The sequence below is a fragment of the Drosophila albomicans genome, chromosome 3 (genome assembly GCF_009650485.2).
Source record: "Drosophila albomicans strain 15112-1751.03 chromosome 3, ASM965048v2, whole genome shotgun sequence".
NCBI lineage: Eukaryota > Metazoa > Arthropoda > Insecta > Diptera > Drosophilidae > Drosophila > Drosophila albomicans.
The window spans coordinates 29,576,049-29,596,858 of NC_047629.2; the positions used below are offsets into that span (position 1 = coordinate 29,576,049).

General features: G+C 36.1%; 1 protein-coding gene across 1 annotated transcript in view; it reads left to right on the forward strand.

Moving 5' to 3' along the window:
* Positions 1 to 20,810, forward strand: part of LOC117568072 (semaphorin-5B) — a 43,698-nt gene that overhangs the window by 8,654 nt on the left and 14,234 nt on the right. Inside the window, exon 2 of the mRNA XM_034248432.2 lies at positions 11,009 to 11,070. The gene's annotated coding sequence lies outside the window, so the exon portion shown is untranslated. The remainder of the gene's footprint in view (positions 1 to 11,008; positions 11,071 to 20,810) is intronic.

Genomic DNA, 20,810 nt, shown 5'->3' on the forward strand with positions numbered 1-20,810 from the left:
AATCATAAAAGCATTGCCAATGAGAATATAAAAAAGTTGATAAAGAGTTGAAGAATCCTTCGGAAAATATTTAAACGTGAATTTTAAAGTAATTTATTGATCGTAAATACTCTATAAAAATAATGAGCAAAATGTATATTTCAAGGACTATTTTTAAATTGATCGTAAATACTCTTTAAAAATAATGAATAAAAAATATACCTTCAAGACTGATTGAGAGATTAACAAATTTGATTTTCAATTAAATCTGGTTTTAATAAAAAAAATGTAATATTTTTAAGAATTTCAGATTAATATTTTTGATTACTTTCGCTAAAGCAACGTTTGGTATTTCCGTTTTATTATTCCACTGTTCCACTGTGCATCCTATGCCATATACGATAGCCGATAGACGTTGAAGTCGGACGGGTCTTATCTTCACGATAGCGTGGATTTGACAGGTTTAGGTTTTAATTTTTCGCCGTCTTGAGTCGCGCTTGATGCTTACGAGTCTTTCATGTGGCATTGTTTTTGCTTTTGTTTTAATCTGGCTAAGATTTGCATTTCTGTCCACGCAAATGATTTATGCGCTTCGTGTCTATTTGTTGTTGTTGTTATTGTCGCTGCTGTCATCGTCATCAAGATGGATTTTCATTATACATACTCTGTGTATATATGTCTCTACTCCCATACCATCTCCAACCCCTTTTTTTTGTGTTTCTTTGAAACGGCAGCTTATTTGCCTTTCAATCAAAATCCGAGTCGAGCCAAGTCGAGTCGAGTCGAGTTGAGTTGAGTTGAGCCAAGTCGTGAACTGAACTGAGCAAAAAGGTTTACATTTTGCAGCATTTTCAAGTGCTACTTGAATCGGTCGCTGGCAATACGCAAATAACGCAGCTAATAACCAGTTAACAAAAGCTCTCAAGGCCTCAGCTCTCGGAAGTTTCATGTCTATGGGGCAGTTCCTAAGTCAAGTGTATGACAGCTGTAATATAGATAACATACATCTGAAAGAAGTCGAACTGGATAGAATTGACATAGGTTTAACAAGTTATTTATTTTGTAAAGCGTGCTTATAAAATATGCATGAAAAAAGCGATTGAAAGACATTGAATCAAGCTCTTGAAAATAATAATACTAGCAAATGAAGAATAAGGAGAATAATATTTCAAATTAATTAAATAACTTTTTGTAAATAAATAAATTCTTAATATATTTAGATTATTGTGAAACATAATATTTCTGAACAAGTTATTATTATTTAAAGTGATGTTGAGAACATATTATGTTAGGAAAGAAGAAACCAAAATAATTAAAATTGAAAAACAAACTCTACAAAATAATAATACTAAAAATAATATGGACATTTTTGTTCTTTCAATTTTGATATGAAAGAAAAATAATAAATAAAATGAATTCCTTAAATGTTGAGATTACCATATAATGTTACATTTTTAGACTTATGTTTAAAATTATGCTGTGAACAAATTATGTTAGGAAAACTTCACGAAAGAAGAAGCTAATAAAAATACGTAAAGAATAAAAAAATAACCTATCGCGAATGAAAGACATTGAAGAAAGAGTTTTAAATATAATAATCATTCAATTTTGACTTGAAAGAAATATAATTAAAATGAGTCTCTACAATTTTTTGATTATTACACAAAATCAAAGTTTCAGACTTCGTTTCTAAATATTTGAAATGATGCTGTGAACAAATTATGTGAGGAAAACTCCACGAAAGTTAGAAGATAGCTATCATGAGACTATTAAAAATACGACAAATATAAAAAAATAATAAAAACCTAACCTCTCGCTCACCCTTTTCCCTCAGTGCGGTATAAAGCGCACATTTAATGGGATGTAGTCAGAGAGATCAGTGCGAAGCGAAGCTTGTCTTGGGGTCAACTTAACTTAATCTCCGCTTGTATCACGAAATGAAACACAAGCAAGCAACAACAACAACAACATCCTTATGGTAGAGTTGCTCCTTTAATAATATTATTATTATGATGTATTTTCATGAGTTTTGACACAAAACAAGACAAACAAATTATTTTTAATTGCTACAAGAGCCGCACACTTCCACAGCCAGCGGCCAGATGGAAAGTGTGAAAAACTGGATGAGCTCTGCGTTGATGCTCGATGCTGAATGTTGAACTGGTATAAATAATAGAAATGTTGTGGCAAGAGAGCCAGCCCGCAACCGAAACCGAATCCACAAAAACCGAAGATCGGCCAACGAAGATTGGAGAAAACACAACGCGGGCTGCTGTTGTCAAATGGCAAACATTTGCCAGAACATGCGGTGAAAACCGCATTGATATAGTAGATCGTGTATGTCTGTGTGAGTGTGTGTGTATGTTTGGTTGGTGTGCACAACAAACACCACATGTGGTCCATGAAGAAAAGAGCGGGCGGAGGAGCGAAGGAGTGTTGGGTAAAGCCAGACGATGATCGTTTGCTACTTAAGCCATGGCTAGAGTCGGCATAAAGCCTGCTTTAACTCAAGTGCTGTAATGTTAACCCGTCAGAGAGCCAGAGAAGAGATACTTACTTATGGCCAGATGAGTAATGCGTGTTATGACTTCAGCCAGATTGGCATTAGGCATTAGGAAGCGACTGTGGCCAAAGAAAGTTAGGATCAAGCAACTTCAATTTACCTCAAAAGTAAATTCGATAAGCTGGATAAAGGTCAGGAAACAATTTTATTGGATTTCCAGATTTATTTTATGCATCTTAGAGTTGGGAAGATATTGAAATATTATTAAATTTAAATTTATTTATTTAATAAATTGTTTATTTCTATATCTACAAAGGAGTATTCCAGCTTTTAATAGTCGTATAAATAAGGAAAGAACCAAGTTAGAGTATAAAGACTTTCATAAAACTTGTTGAATATTAAACTTATGAACATAAGCAAATTACAGAACAACCTCAAACATGCGACACAGCTGCGGGAATAAAGAGAGAGATAGAGACATGTCGATAAGTCCAAGAGCAAGCAAAGTCCTCTTCAATTGGATGATGGCGAAGGAGGGGGGCGAGTTGAAAAGATTTATCAACAATGAGATTCGCTTTTGTTTGGACACACAGAGGCTGCTGTTTTACAAAGCAAAAAAAAGAGTTAAAAGCAAGCAACAAAAAATACGTTGGAAAAAAAACATGAAAAGAGAATAGACTGCAAGACGTCTGAGGTTTTTTTTTCTTTTACTGGGGGTTAGCCGAAGCGTTAAAGTCCCCCTTTAAGGTTTAACCTTGAGCCGGCTTTCAGTCGCCTGGAGTTTCTAATGAGTTATTTGCAGCAGTAAAGCGAGAGACATGCAAAGCCAACAAGTGTCAACATTAATTTAAAACAGTCCGCTGTTAATTTCCAATGCGAATGTCACATAAATTTGCCATATGCTCATATGCCGCATAATATGAATATGCATAACAGAAATGAGCACGAGTGCGAGAGTACCACATATAACACTGTATCTTGGATCTTTAATATCTTCGTATATCTGGTTCCCTAGTTGTATCTGTATCTGTATCTGCAATCTGCGCATATTTGCCACACCCTCCGCGGCATACTTCGTTTATTTGTCTGTCAAGAAATATAAACAAAATATGCTGTTGACGCCTCGCGACCGATTCCGAAAAACATGAAGAAAGTTAAAGAAAACGATCCCTTAATACGCTTTGTTGTTATCATTGTAGTAAAATAATAAAGACTTTTAACATAAAACTTTAAAAATATGTAATATCTTTAAAACGTTTTTGAGCTTGATCTTCTTTTAACTATGTACGTTATACATCTTTCTATGCAAGTAATATTAAATTTGATTTTAGAAAATTTTTGATCTATCAAAAAACTAACAAAACCCTTAAGGAAGAGTATTCCACAAAACATGCACGAAACGTAGCTAAAATTATTATTTTTTTTTTTTTTGTTTTCGCTTCGCTTCGGTTCGGTTCTTTTCAGTTTTGTGGTGTCATTTGTTGTGTCTTCTTGGAGTTCATGCGCAGCATGCAAAATTTTTGTGTTGTTGATTGCTTTTGTTTTCCGCTTTGTTTTTTTTTTTTTTTTTTTTTTGTTGTTTCTCGGCCAGTTTCGGCCATAACGCTGCCAGAGCAGACATATTTATTTATAGCATTGACTTATATCTTTAGTTTATTACTCGTTTGTGGCATAGTTCAATGAACATTTTGCACACTGTATTTTATGATGAGATCTTAATGTTCAGTACTGAAAGATTGTTGTACAAGCAAATTACTTTAGCTGACGCAATGAGAATGTCTTCAAAAGTGTTAGAATTCCACTCCTTTGTTTTTTCTCAAATTCAATGCAATGTTCTGCTTGTGTTGAAAGAATAGCTAATGAACATAGTTCAAATAATCTATTTAAAAATACATATTTTTTAATTTGAAAGGATAACTCATGATTTTGGTTAAAATAATCTATTTGAAAATAAGCATTTAATAATCGAGAATAATTATCTTGAATTCGGAACATTCTTTTTTGCTTTAATTACTTGAAAGTATTACTTTGTGCTTTCTTTTAACTACTAATTGCCCTTAAATCGTTGTTATCCAAGTTCACTTTGCACATTTACACTTTGATTTACTGATGAATATAATAGTAAATATGCCTAATCGTCTTTATTATCTTGTTGGTCACTTTATGCTAGCGAGTAATATGTGACTTGCAGCTTGTCTGGCTTTCAATAAACCCATCACAGCATCACCAGCAGCCACAACAATAAATAAATGTCATGATATTATTTCTTGGTATTCTAACGTCTTCTATCCCCCACATCAAGCCATACACTCGTATCAAATGTATGATGACTGCACCTGGTTGCATCTTCATCTCTTTGGACTGCATTAAGCTGGCTTCGGATTGAGTTCAATTTATGAGTTTGCGGTGCGCTTAAGATTGCATTTATGGTTTGAATCCTGTGCTTAAGCTTGAAATTAATGCGACAACTTGCCTCGCATCAGCTTTGTCCCTTTGCATGCCCCTTGGGTTGCACACATGTGCAGAAAAGTCTTTTGGATTTTAAATTCTGCTTAATGATTTTTATGAATTTATTGCCAGCGCAGCCGGCGCGTAAATTGCGCATGCGTTGCCCCCAATGAGGCTGAACGGAGCCTGCATGTGGCACGCATGAGGAGGGAGGGGACATTGACGACTGCCCACATCAGAAGGAAACCTTAAGCAACGCGATTGAAAGCAGGCGCGAAAACTTTGCTGCGCATCAAGGCAAAAACAGTTGAGTGTGTATCGTGTTGTTGCTGCTGCTTTTTGTGGCAGCCTTTTAAATTTTAAGTGGCTGCGCACTGTGAATGTGGATGTGGATGGGCATGCTGCATGCATATGGCGCATGTTGCAACGCCTACTAAATCATCCGGCAGCATGCCTCAATGTGTGCCTCCAGCTACATTTGTTTGCACAAAAAACAACAAGAGCAAATGTTGCTACCATACGCTGCACTTCCTGCTATATACTCTTATGTACTCACAGTGCTATATAAATAGTATATACATATACAATAGTATATTCCCAATCTATGTGCAACTTTCAATTATTGAATGAATGAACAGCTTTGTGTACCACAAAAGCAACATCGACAGCAACACTCAGTCAGAGCTCAAGGCTGAGTCAACAAATGGATTTTAATAGCCGAAGAACTTGCTGACATAGATCCCAGCACTGTCTTCGAGTTTTAGACATGTGTATTACAATTTTATTAGCGCAGTACTCTTTTATAACTACTTATGTATATAGTTGGGAACTACTTGAGGAGCGTGTTTGCCTAGCCATAAAAATGGTTGTGTTCCAGGAAATGCAAGATATATACTTTAAATCACGACGCTTCAATTGGTGGCTTATTAGATAGAATCTGGTTTCAACTAATAGCTTATACCTACAAATAACAATTAATAATAATAATATTTATAGATATTGAATAGTAAATGAAATGCTAATGGAAACAATAATACATATAACATCTCACTTATTATAACTATTTTACATAGTAATATTCAAGAATAGATAATTTGAAAGCTGGCAATCAGTCAGTTTTTTTTACAATCTATAAATTTAATTGTTATATACTGAATACTGCAAAAGAAAGAATCATCTTCACATCTATATAAATATACAATTTTTTAGAAATATTTAAATTATAGTTTTAAAGAGATAAACTCATTGATCGCTTCATTTAAAATATATAATGTGGAGTACTCATTCGAATAATCGAGTTATGTCGATCACTCGTCAGTTACTTGTGGATAGTTAGTTATTTATTTGTTTGAAGTGGCAAGTGATATGCGTGTGATTGGAATTCATCGAATGCAAACTGACGCCTTTGCACTTGGTTGCCCCCTTGACAAGCGGCCAGACGTGATTCGAGTGGTTTCATCGCAGTGCTCCTCCTTCGTCTCCTACTTCTTGTCTTCTTTGCTGCTCTTCTCTTCTCTTCTGCTCAGCTGATCGAACGATTGAAGGCGTATCTGGTTTCGCCTTCGCTTTTCAACTGCAATCATTTTCACTTGAGTTCAGTTACAAAGCCAAAGTCGCGCTTGTCAATTTGCATCCACGACGGCTGTTCATATTGATAAAAACGACCGACAACAACATGGCGCTCTCCACAAATTTATGGCCCAGCGGCGATCATGGTCATTCACTTGTCTAGCGGTAGCCCACATAGACTAATATTTTTTTGTTTTTTTGGTAGTCGCTATTTGTTAATCGAAACGCGTACAACATTTTAACACCATTCAATGTGAGCCCTTCATTTGCGGCTAGTGATGGTTGCGTGTTGTTTCACGATAATTATCGTGAGCTGTAATAGAGATCGATAGTTTTACAACGGAATTTGAGATGGAACTAGCAATGATTGTTTAATTCTCCCCGACCGATAACTCACACAAACAATACGTATTTATATGGAGTAATTGTTAATAGCCTCACCCACGCAATTAGATATGCCAGAGAGTCTTAATATGCAAATGAATTTGCACTTTGTGTGTAGACATTTTATTGTTTTCCTAAGGTCTCAAGATACTCATGTAAATTACGTTAAGTGCTGAGGTGATTTAACTATTTTCTGCTTATGTAATTGCGCATTTTACACATGTTTTAACTATGTTGTTCAACTCTGTTTTGTTGTTGTTATTTTTGCCTGACATGTCATGACCTTTGTTTTCACATTGTCTTAGGCCCCAACTGGAGCTGCTCAAGTAAAAACATAACAGCACATTTTGAACTCAATTTAGAAGGTAAAATACTCGAAAGTACTCGAAATGTTCTTGAAAAAGCTGTTGTGTAGGCAGATTTACTGTAAATTCTCAGGGTTACTCTCATTTTAAAGTACAAAAAAGAGAATTGTAAAAAAGAGAAGATTGCGAGGTATTTACAGTGTATTTTTAAGAGTGAATTTTCTTTTAGTTGTATCGTGTTTATGTTTTTTGTATTATTTTTTATAGTATAATCATCATTATATTTCTTTTTCGTATCAATTAGCAAACATAAGCTAATTTCACGCACCCAATTTCAACGAATATAGTTATCAACTCGAATTCTTTGCAAATTGGAATTGGAATTCCCTAAATGAGAAATCAAAATAGAAACAATCTACAGTTACACTCCGCTTTTATGCTGTCTGCGATAAATAATATCTTTAATCTATTCAGTTTCAACAATTTCTGTTGAAAATTCCGCGAACAATGATAGAACATCAATCAAAAAGGAAATTTCCAATAAGCTTCGAGCGCTTTGAAGGCCGTAAATCATAAGACCCAAACATGGCTTAGATCCGAAAACACCTTGCCATAAATCTCCGTGGATCATTAGGTGCAACTGAAAATTGAACTCGATCTTTGGCAACAGCAACATCGAGAGCTACAGGTTCTGCTTTTTGGCGCGCTTTCTGTTCGCCCAGCCGCTCCCCCCAAACTGAAAAACATTGTGCGACCTTCAAATGGCCGTCTCCACTTCACACGTACACACACACACACACACACACTCTCACATATGAGAGATCACGCCACTTGAGGCGGCGTTGCCAAGTTTCTGCTGGGGACTTGACGGAAATTTCATGTTGCCAAACGGATGAGCACGCAAGAGGTTCGATGTTTACGTTTTTTTTACGTTTACCTGAAGGCGAAGGCGAAGGCGACTCCAAAACCGATCGGTAACATGTTTTATGCATCCGTGGCAATGGCAACAAAAACAACAACAAACAATTTATATATACACAAGTTTTGTACAATGTTAAAGAAGACAACGACAACAACAACAGAGAAATACTTTTAAAGGCAACTCGAAATGGCGAAGGTCGTTTAAAGGCAATGCACAGTTGATGTTTTTATATACGTTACTTTTGCACTGATCGTATTCTCTTTACCCTATTGATACAAAGTGTTTCTTTATTGTGAAAAGAACTTGGAATTCTTATAAAATGCTTTCTATGTTATACAGCTTAAAGCTGTCCAAAGCGCATTAAATTCTTAACGAGCTTTTACACTATGTAACGGAAAGTTTTTAAAGCAAATATAATTATTTTTACAAAAATATTGCAGAATAATAGAACTTTATTCAATTCTTTCAAATAAGTAGTTCATTTTAAAGTAAAATAAAACTGCTCTAAAAAGCGCATTAACTGTGTGAGTATACAGTAAGTGTATACATTATTCGTTGTAGTTGATATTAGTTGGTGATTTTGCATACTTTAACTTCACGGTGATGCTTATGTAGGTACGTATGGAACGGTACAGTAGTAGGTCGCTGAGATTTATTTGCGAAACTGAACGACGTTGATAAGAGTCGCCTAATTGCTTCTGTAGCGGACGTCAACACAGTTTTCGATTTTCAAAATGTTGTTTTTTCTTTCGCTGGTTCCCATCATAAAGTCGCCGACTGGTTTCCTTTTTGGCAACACCACGCTCCGCTTATGTCAGTCAGTCAGTCTGCAAGTCAGACTTTTGTACAGTGCAGTTGATCCGTGATTTTCTTTTTGCCATTTCGCATCGTAACGTAGTGTATAGTGTAGTATGTGTGTAGATATTTTGATTTCAGTCGCTCTCAAGTTTCATTTGGGGAGTTGGCCGGACGCCTGGTTTCTACTTAAATCTTACATACTTGGTATGTGGGTCAAGCAGCGACACTTGGTCTCCATGGCGCATAATGTCTTGATGTATTACACACAGTGGCCCAATGGGATCTGGCAATATGGCAAGAGGTGTTATTATCCATTGTACATATTTATTATCGTCGTCGCAACCGAGAAAATATGAAATTATTGTGCCACATTACGAGTACATTTTTATACAAAATGATCGAGCTTCCTGCGTTGATTAATCAACTTTGCTGAGAAGCAGTTACTTTCAGTTGTAATCCTTTTTTTTTTTTGTGGTACAAATGAGATAACTCTCGAATTTCATTTTGTTATACACCCTTTTGATGTTATACTACATGCTTGTGACAACTGTTATACGTTTTTAACACAACACAAAGCCTGCTCACTCAATATTTCATCCTATTAATATCGTGTCAGTGTCTATTAAACTCTATAAAGCACAATTGATAGACAATTAAGTTTCAATCAAAATCCACGCCTCAAAGGCAAAATCTCAGTTCATATACACAATATACATATATTGTATACATTGTTTATGTTTACTCTCGCATTGCATAAGCACTTGAGAGCAAGGGAACGCAAAAGGGGGGTTATAAAATAAAAATAAAAAACTTTCTACAATTATTTTGAAAAGTATTGAACTTTTCTTCTACTGCTTCACGCGATTTACGCAACTTTCACGACTGCCAACAAAAAATAACCACAAACCACATGCAACAAATACAACAACTACAACTACAACAAGCACAGCAACAACATCAACAATTTATGGCTGCAGCAGCCGCTTGCATCGAAATGAAAAGCTCCAATGGCTTGGCCCACGCAATATTATGCAGCAGCAACAACAACAACAGCAACCGCTGCTGGAACGAGTGAAAAACGAAACCCTTTAGGAAATTTGTATGAAATCTGGCAGCCGATGCATAAATCCGTTTAAAATCTGACTTTGCTGGCCACCAAAAGCAACAGCAACAGCAACTGCACCTCCAAAACAACAGCAACACCAACGCAGACCCTGGGGTTACAATTTTGGAGGCGCTGTTCAGGCACACGTTGCACATCGCTGCTGGAGCACAGTGGGCGTGAGCTATACAGTTTTCAATATTTTAAGCTTTTACCTAAAATGGAAAGTATTTCAAATTAAGAAGATGCATTCCATCTATGTAAATTTAGCACTAAACTGACAAAATTAAAATGTTGGCAACTAATGCAAAGCAATTGATGAGCTTCAAGCGTTGCCAACTACTGCAAAGTAGTTAATAAGCTTTTAACAAAGCTTAAAATATTGCCATAGGATTTGCTGCTAAAATTTGCACAAACTTTATTCAAATCGCGATTGCTTATGGGGCCCACTGTGCGCGTTGGATATATACATAAATCGAGGACAGAGCCTATCAGCATGGATCAGATCGCATCGTAGTGGCTGTATTAATGAGTTTAAACGCACGCCTTACACGAACTCTTGTAGAGAGCTTCGAGAGCTTTTTGCCAGAAGAGACTTGACTTGGCTAAGACAGAGATTAGGCCAACTATGGATCGTGGCATGGGGGCGTCGCATCGTTTCGGCGTTGGCAGCACATCGCATATCAAAATGACACCATTGCGGCTGCTATCATAGCAATCGTTATACTATGTGTGGGATCGTGTTCACATTATACATTGTATTATAGCCGCACATCTATGGGGGCGATCGGCAAGTGGCACACGTTCGAAAGGCCCTCGATCGTCTTGATTCTGGCTGTGTGCCTGGGTCTTTGATTAATGCTAGCCAATAAAACAGTCTACTTAATTATTCCGTCCATATGTTGTTTTTTTTTTTGGTATATTGTAAGTCGGATTAGGTAAATGCTATTAATCAACATGTTTAATATTTCGATTTTCTTTCGTCTTCTCCTTTTTAGCTTTCAATTTCTGAAAAATATCGCAACACCTACTTAACTAATGAATGAGTCTATATAGACAGGTGAGTTTTATACCTTTTATTTGCTACCATTCAACGTGTTCTATGTCATTGAACTTCCATTTTGGAGATCGCCACATGATCAAAGCAGAACTTTCTAACCAAAACCACATTAATGTCTTGAATTTTGTTTATCTTGATCGAGAGTATTAAGATATATTATTATCAATAACATTGGCGAGATGATATCAATCACTAATTTTATGGCTTTAGTTTTATATTTATTTCAACAAGTTCGCAACTCAACTTTCTAATACAAAACCCAACATTATCATATTTTATTGTCTGAGATAAATAATGCCATAGGTAGACTTTGTCAGCTAATCTTGTGTGGCGGAATTTTCCAAGCAATTTAAGAAATCTTTTGGAGTAGTATTTATGTGTCTGGGTTTCTTTTGCCAACTGACAGTTGACAGTGACAACAGTTTGAAAACCCCAAATTGGCCTCTGGCTAGCCTCACACACAATTTTCGCAGACAAACTCAATTTTGAGGCCAATTTTGTGGCTTGTATGCAAATTTGTGTTTAGCTTTTTAATTAACGTAGTAGACACACAGTTTCAACTCCTTTTGTGCACTTGTTCGAAATTCTCAGTAACTCTGTTGTCTGACGCCATATCGCAATATTGTAAATCTAATATTGAATCACGATTCGCTGTTGTGTTTGTGTGTCGTAAAGCGTATTTCATACACAATTTACTTAATGTTTACTTATGCTAATCGAGCCCATTAATCAGACTTGTTAACAACTTGGAACACGAGCCAAGGGTTTTGATTTTGAATGGCCCAGCACAAAAGGCAAATACAACAATCGACAATCGACAATCGTCTCGAACTCAACAATTGACCGATCAGCTAAAACTGATGGGGTTTTAAATCAGTGGAAAATACTCATAAATGCGTACAAATATGAGAGCGAATTGGAAATGCAACCGAAGTAGTTTCCATAGATGATTTTGTGATTAATTGAAATATTTGTTGAAACAATTAAAGAGCTTTAAAACCAACTGTAATCGGATTATGGATTAACTTAATCTACACATTTGACTAGCCATTAAGTAGTGTGTTGTAAGAAGTTAAGTGCGATATATTGAAGATTTCCATAGACTGGTGATTAATTCAAATACTTGATGAAATAATTAAAAATATCAGAAAAATTAAAGTACATAAGATCGCGATCAGTTCGTAATCTGCACTTTCGATCATTTACCTAGTTTTCCCCTTTGTCTTTCGATCACTTTTTCTACACATGTATGTATGTGCCCTTCGATTCATCCGATATAGAGATTATGTTATCTGGAATTACAGCGAAGTTCAAACCAAATGTTCAGGTAGAGGGCACGTGCCAGCATCCAAAATCACAAGCGGTGAATTATAGTGCACAGCCATAAAAAGCAAAACAAAGAGCATATGAGGAGGAAAAAAGCCATAGAAACGAAAGTTAAAAACGCATAAAGCTTCGGGGGGAAGCACTACAATGGGCCACAAAAAGCCGACGACGCACTTTTCGCTTTTGAAACGAGGCAAGCGGAACGCGAACGCAAACTCAAACGCGTTCCGTGTTGCATTCGAGTTGGAATTGAGGAAAAGGGGAATAGACCCAAAGCTGTACCTGATGAAATGTGCATGATTTTTACAATTTACACGTCCACTCCTCCCCTCCTCGACAATCACATTGCCCCCACCACGCAACCATCATCAGTTGGTGTTGTGAGCGCGTGCGCAGCTCACGGCTCGTTGAGCAGATGACTCTATGGGCTGGCAACACACGTAGGAAAGCGTACTGCGAGTGGAGGTAGAGTAAAAAGGTGTCGAAAGGGAAGACAAATATTACACATTTAATTATGACAAGTTGGACATGGCAGACGACGCCTTTTCACCGCCAACTCAACAAAATAAACGAAATTTCATTGAAATTCGGACGAAATGTAGCTTAAAATTGTCGTGGGATGTTGTTTTACCCGGTAGGGAATTATAAGTTATAAGGTGAACAAACTACTGTATGTTTCAGTTGAAATTTAACTAAAAAATAACAAGAAAGCATAAGTCAAGTGTGCTCGAATATGAGATACCTGTAGTAAAAAAGGGGAAACAGTGAGGTATTTTCGTTAAAATATACCGCATTAATATACCGGAACAATGCTAAAACATACCCAAGGCTATAGTTGATATGACTGTGCGGTATTTTGGTTAAAATATACCGCATTAATATATCGAATCAATGCTAAAACATACCAAAGACTTTAATTTATATAACTCAAAAAATACCATAGACTACAAAATATATCAGATCTTCAAACCAAGGCTATATCTGGTCAGCTGTTGATGGTAATGAAGAATACTTTATGGGGTAGTAGATAATAATAATAGAATAATAATAATAATAATAGATAGATAGATTTCTACCCTATATATAGAGGGTATCAAAAAATATAGATAAATATATTGGCTTTTCTACTCAAGTGTATTTAATACAAGACTATTGCACATCACATTTCTGTGATCAAACTCGCATACAACACACTGTGATCCTCTCGGATGTGGCGCTGCAAGCGCAGCAGCTTGCGATGCAACCTCAGATACGGTGGCATTAGGGCCGTCAGATTGGCCAACAGTGACTCTCGGACCAATCTCACAGTGCTCAGCTCGTACAGATTATTGATGGCTATCACGCAGGTTTGCTCGCCGTCACGATTGTGTAGCAAAGCCAATTGTTCTTCGATTTTGTTCATACGCTGCTTGATCTCATCTTTTTCGGCAATTAAATCGCGTTCTCGGATCTTCTGATCAAAAAGATATTCCATAACTTCTTCAGATATATTCGAACATTGTTGGGCGCGCGACATTTTGCATGAACAGCCAGAAATTTAGCAGAATTTTGGTTTGATTTTTGATATCTAAAATAAATAAAATAATGTAATTGGTATTATTTGAATGAAAATGCCAAGTTGAATGTAGAAATTTTGTTTATTAAAAACTTTTTAGATACAAATGTATCTCAACAAGTGCATCGACATAAATTTGTATCTTATTTTAATCACACCTCATATGATTGAGTGGTCTGCTGTCATATTTATTTATTCATTAAACCTGATGGCTTTAAATATAGTTTATTTAAGCCAAGACCTTAGATATTGAAGAGGAGGAGCTTGAAGCACTCAGTCAAGCGATCAGCAGCCGAGCCCAGACAATGGAAGTCAACAATGCGATGCTAATAATAATAATAAATTATCGACACCTTCAGTTTTTTTCTGTAGATTCTCAGTAAGCACTCAACACACCCTCATTTTCCCCTTCCATCCTTTAAACGAATCTATTGATTTTGCTATTTAAACATAATATTCTACAAATGCCTCAGATTCAATGCCTTTTGGCGTCGATCGATTTCTATTGTCTGAGTTTTTTTTTTTTACTTAATTTTTACATAGTTTCTAACATAATTTTGATTTATGTAAATTTGCTTAATGACCTTTTGTTGTTGGCTTTTGTCATAACGCTAAATGGTCGCGCATAGTTTTTTTTAGTTATCTGATATTTTAGCCAAGTATTTTGTTTTGTTTTGCCAGCTTAGTGAGTAAATTAACAATATGCGAAGATTCAATGATGTGTGATATTTGTAGACGAAGTTCACAGATTTTTTAACAATTCATATTTGTTATAGCGATTCTAATGCATATATTTTGCAGACTGCGAAATATCTTAAGAAAATTCCAAACTATTGATAGTGCAATCTATAAAACGTTTACAATAATGTATATCCAATTGGTTGTCACATATTTCAGGCGATATTTGAGCTGCTGTCTGCAATAAATAAATAGCAATTTGTTACGCTAGACTGTCTTAATTTATGGCTATATTTTCCATATCTTATTTCAGTAGTGGTAATTTAATTTTCTCAATTGTTCGTTGAACTTTCGCAAGCGCATACGAATTCAATGGAATTTCGTGATAAAAGGAAACAAGTTTTTTTTATGATGTTATTATGTCTTTTATTGGGGAAAGACCACACACAAGCACACTATCATCATTTTTGGGGGTCACTCTGTGAGCATTTAATCCTTTTCATTTTGGAAGGGGGCAATCAAATAACAAAGAGCATAAAAGGAAAAAGGGTGCGTTGCAATGGGACATACAACTTGATTTATATGTCAGGCATTTCGTATGCCTCATATTTCTATGGCTTTCACTGTCGCCCATAAATTTGTGTGACTCGCAACACCCACAGTGAAGAGAGAAAAACAGAAAAAACACAGAAGAAACCGAGTGGAAATTAAGTTGAAATGAAGACATTAAACGAGTTAGCAGAGACGAAGGAAGGAAGCAGAAGAAGGCGCGCCAATTGAAATTTATGTAAATATGAATATTATTTCATTTTGGAACTTTTGTGGCTTCTGGATCAGAGAGCTCGTCATACCACAATTCCCCCAATTCGAATGTTGTTTTTCTTTTTGGCTGTGTCTGCTGTGCTGTGGCTTTGCAGCTTTTACTTTAGCCAAGTTTCTATTTACCTTTATGACTCTACGATTTTCGCTCCTAAAAAAGATCCTAAACCAACACACTCGGTGTGTGGTCCCGAGGCTTGGGCAATTCTTCGCAACAAATAAAAGCAACTTGTTTTCACACAACTTTTAACAACTACGAGTACAACAACATGCTACAAAAAACACAACAACAAAAAAAAAACTAAGAAAAAGAAACACACAACCCATTAAAGCAAGTACTCGTAAGTCCACAATGTCCATGTAAGAAAACATCTGCTTGACCGGTTAACCCGATGTCTGGTGTTATAAAAATTGTAGATCGTTCGAGTTTATTATATAAACAATTAATTAAAACCGTTTTGGAATTCAGTTGAATGAAACCCGTTTAGAAATGTCTGCTAGCTTAACAAGATCATCTACAATCTCCATCATCTCTTTTAGATCCTTTCTCTTTGTCTGCTCAAAAACATTTATTGAAAATGTAGGCTGTTGATTCTTACACTAAAGCATGTCCAATATAATAGCACTAATTTGCACACAGTGTCCGTCATAACTAAACGCACGCTGTCAGCTGAAGGCTATTAAGAGCACCCAGTCTGTCTGATCATTGCATAGGCTTTAATTTGACAACTGAAAAGCATGAAATGACACCACAGCTAGAGACAGAGACAGAGACAGAGCCGAGGCACTCATTAATCTGTCTAAATAAAGAACGATTCAACTGAAATAAAAAATGCTTTTGAGTGTTGTTTATTTTTTTGTTTTTAATTCAGCGCAAAAGTTGTAAATTGATGGAGCTCCTAAAATGGCAAAAGTGCGATCTAAATTTTATGTTGCTTTCAAGAAACTTCTGTAACCGATTTGCGCGAGTTTCCATTTCCAATTCAATGTGCTTGCTATACTCTATACGCACAATTGAATAGGGTATTTCAAGCTATAGATGTATTGAATTCAGGCCCCTTTTCAAATGCTAATATACCTTTAAACTACATTGGTATACAGAGTATATTCAAGTAGAGCGCGCTTAGTTTGTGGTTTTTGGCATGCGGCGTGTTTGGAATATTTAATTTTTGGGTTTTCGAAGCTGAGATCATTAGGGCCACAGCAGGTGGAATTGTTAAATATAAATATTATGATGTTGCTGCTGTTGTTGTTGTTGTTTCATAAATTACGAATTGAAAGCATAGAGATTTGCATAAAGTCGAAGCAGAGCCCATTTATTTACAATGTTACAGTAGGAGCTGTTAAAACTTATTTATTTCATTGGCACGCATCGCATTTTATATAAAGGCAAATTGATAAATTAGTTAAACTACAATAAATTGTAATTTAAACGAAATCTTCGTAACGCAATTAATATGTAAATATCCATTTGTGGCTTCATGGGGGATCTCTTACATACTTTTTACAATGCTTTATTTCATTTGCGGTATGCGGGATGTAAATTCGATAATAATAGTAATATAAGAATCGAATGGGATCAGAGAAAGTTATTTAAGAGCAGCAATAGAGAATTTATGAAAGTACGTATAAATTCAAAGGATTAAGATCTGGAGTTTTCGATTGGATGGTCATAAATAAATAAATTGTTAACTGAAACTAGAAAAACATAAAATACGGAAGGCAAAATCTCATTAGTAAATTGATTAAATATCGCCGAAATCCGTTAAAGCGAACATAGTTTTGGAGACCTTTACGGAAAGAGTAAGGGGCTAGATTAAAAATCGATAAGCAAAGGCTTTGATATGCCATTGAACACATTTGAATTTATTGTGCATTGAATATCTTAACATATTTTTAAGCTAAACGAGGCGACGATCATTTTGCTCAGTCATTTGTATTGATATTATTAATATTTTCGACACTTGATTTGTTACCATTTCAAAAATATTTACACAATTCTCAAATGAAATATGTAATTTCAATTTAAATGAGTTGCCAAACGATGTGCGCGTGTGGTTTGTGGTTGGTTCCGCTGTAGATTTGAAAATTTCGAATATTTTTGAGCTCTTATCGCCCATAAATGACGCCATAAATTTCCTGGCTGTCTGAGCTTGAACCTGAGCATAAGGCGGGTCGCCGAATCATATTTAGCTTACTGATAAGTTGCGGCGATTAATATTTCGAAAACTTGCTCGACTTGGGCCTAACAAACCATGAATTTTATTGGATATACCCTGTAATACATAATATCTTATAGAAATTACTATCGATAAAATTAAACTCTCGATAGTCGCACTTTACTTAAAAGTTAACTGTTATTGCTGCTCTTGTGTTTCTTATTAAAATTATATAGGCCAACTGCAGGGTATCTTCCAGTGCAACGCCCTCATTTCTAATATACTTTATGGAATTTTCTATGCGTTTTTGTCATCATAATTTACTGCATGATGTTTATGCGTTTTTTAGTGGAAAGTCGTTTAGCATACATATTTTATGTTTTATTTTAATTGTTTGGAAATTAACTGTGCGACACCAAAGCATTTTAATTGTCGTCAACGAGCTTTAAATTTACGATTGTTTTTATTTTTTGTAAATACCCTGGACGCATAAATGTTGAAAAGAGTAGCATGGGCATTTGATTAAATAAGTAGATAAATTAACTCACCCATAAGGATGTGGTTCACATTAGAATGCTTATATTATTTATTATTAAAATTTGGTTTAAGTGAAGAATAACTATTTTATCCATCTCTTTGAAATATCTAAAAATTCCCATTATGTTTTGATAAAATTCAATTTTTTCTTGTATAATTCTTTTCGAATCCTTTACAATATTCGCAAGTATCCACATCAACATTTGCCAATAATAAAAGTCCATCTGTAGGGTATCTTTTGTGAGCATTTTCTTTTTGATTTGTACGTTCTCAATATTTTGTTGTGCAGTCAATCGATGGGCACTCAGTCAAATGGACCAAATGCTTATTGTCATGTTCCATCTCGTACTTCCTTTATTGGCTTCAATTCTATTTTAAGGTCTTTTCAATTAGCAAATGTTGATTGGACGGCGCAGAGGGAAAGAGAAGGAGAAATCTGCACTATTCGCTCTCGATCGTTTCAATAATTATTAATTTATTGACCAGGCTATAACATTTTTAATGTCCAGTGTAGACGTGTATACAATCCTAAAGTTATAGATTTAAGATTATACGACTATGGATGCAATGAAATGGACTTCCTGTAGTGAATTTAATAGTGTAAATATTTTATTTATTGCCATCGCATAGCCTCAAGAACCAACAATGAAAGTTATTCATTTGGAGTGTATTTTAGTTGATTTCAAATTCCATAAATGCCTCAGCTGTGAAAGTGTGACCTATATAAATATATACTCGTATTCCCTACGGCCATGAACACCTGGATAATATGATATGAGCACTTGAATTCAATATGGAATATAACTATGGGTTCAAAGACCCACAAATTTAATGTGCGATTATGTGTGTTATCTCGGGGTAATAATTCATTTTTGTTTCATATTTCGAACCAATCAAATATTTGCCTTCACTTTCCCCTTACTTCTAACTGCAGACGAAAAGAAACCCTTTTGAAATGTACGGTAGTCGAACATATTTATAACAAAAATTGACAGGTGAAAAACATAAAATACGCCGGAAGGGGCAGGATTTCAATTGCCTCTGCTCTCTCTTTTTCTCACTCTCACTCATGTTTGTTTCTCTTTCTACTATTGGACCTAAATTTATGGGCACTTCCGTGCGTGCAAATGACTCAACCGCAAAAGGAAACTATCGATACAATCTACCTGGGCATTAGCATTACAATTGCCTTGCCCGAAGTAAAGCTGTAAATTACCAAGGTCTGTAAATGCAACAGGGCAACAGTGCTGCAGTCGTCTTCTGTCTTCAGTGTGACTGCTACCACAATTAGCATATTTGGTACCACACCAAAGATATCCCAGACAATGGCTTAGGTAGTCATTCCCTACTCGAGTATTGCTTTAGTCTAATGTCTTTTCATTTTGAGATTTGGTCTGTTGTGCATGCTCTAGCATAAACAAACACGGCATCGAACAACGAACCGATCCTCAAAGATCGTATTCTTGTTATTTTTTCTTCTTTTGAGTTCAGCACCAGCTGCGTATTCACGCGAGATCTGAAAGTCAAGGCTACTGTTGACTTTGGTCTGACTCTTCTCGAGTAGAACGTGGGCGAGACTGATCTTATTACACAGATCATAAAGGAATCACAAGTGTGTTTCCAATACTTCATTCACTTTTATGAAAACAAATGTCACAGTTCACGGTCCTATTCTTTAAGATTTCGAATAATTCAAGTAATGTTTTGTATTGACGAAAGATGCAGCCTGTGCTATAAAGTTCTATAAAATTTCAAAATATTCAAGTAAAATAGGTTTGACAAAGAATATAGACTGCAGTTTTTTCTTGTAAAGATCGGAGAAGAAAATCACAATATGGTAGCAAAGATCTAGAATATGTTTTATAGAGATTTTTAAAGAGTAAGGAACGTAGAATCCATTTTAAATATTATCAGTTGAATCGTTCTTACTTCTGCTCTTTACTTTCTAGTGGTAACTATTAACTGGAAGTTAAGAGATAGGCCATTTCCTCGAATTTCAACTAATTGTTAATTAAGTCTTAACTGCATGGTCTTTTTCCTAGCATATGATTTTCCAATGGTTTCGTGCTGCGATAAGATCGGTTGGTCAGTCATCGTCTGTCGGGTATATCACGTGCCCTTATGCGTCGCGACACTGATGTCAATTTGTTGGGCTACCAAATTAAAACTGTCGACTCGGCAAAGTTTTGTCCTTGTTCTGGGCACGTCCCTTGTAGCAAGTCCGTAGTCCGGACGTCGCGTCGTCTGTCAATCTGCCGAGTGTGGCGACGATCCCAAAGATTCTATCCAATGTTTTGGTTGTTGTACTCGTAGTAGTAGTTGTTGCATGATATATGAGCAGCGCCCAGCCCTGCTGCTGCCGCTGCCGCTGCAACCGCGCCCAGCCAAACTCGACACTAAGCCCCGCAGGCCCAAGCCCAGGTTGCCATTGCCTTTGTCGTTGTTGTTGTTGTTGTTGTTGTCGTTGCTCTCTGCGCAGGCTGAAGCCGGTTCTTAAAAACAAACATCTTCGTCGTCGTCATCGTGGGCCGCACATCGCGCAGCGCAGCTCAACTCAACTCAACAACGCGTCGTGTCGCTTCGCTTTGCGTCGGCGTTTTGTGCCTTTTTGTTGCGCACACTCATTCGTACAATTGCTCTCTCACTGGCTCCCGCTCTCACTGGCT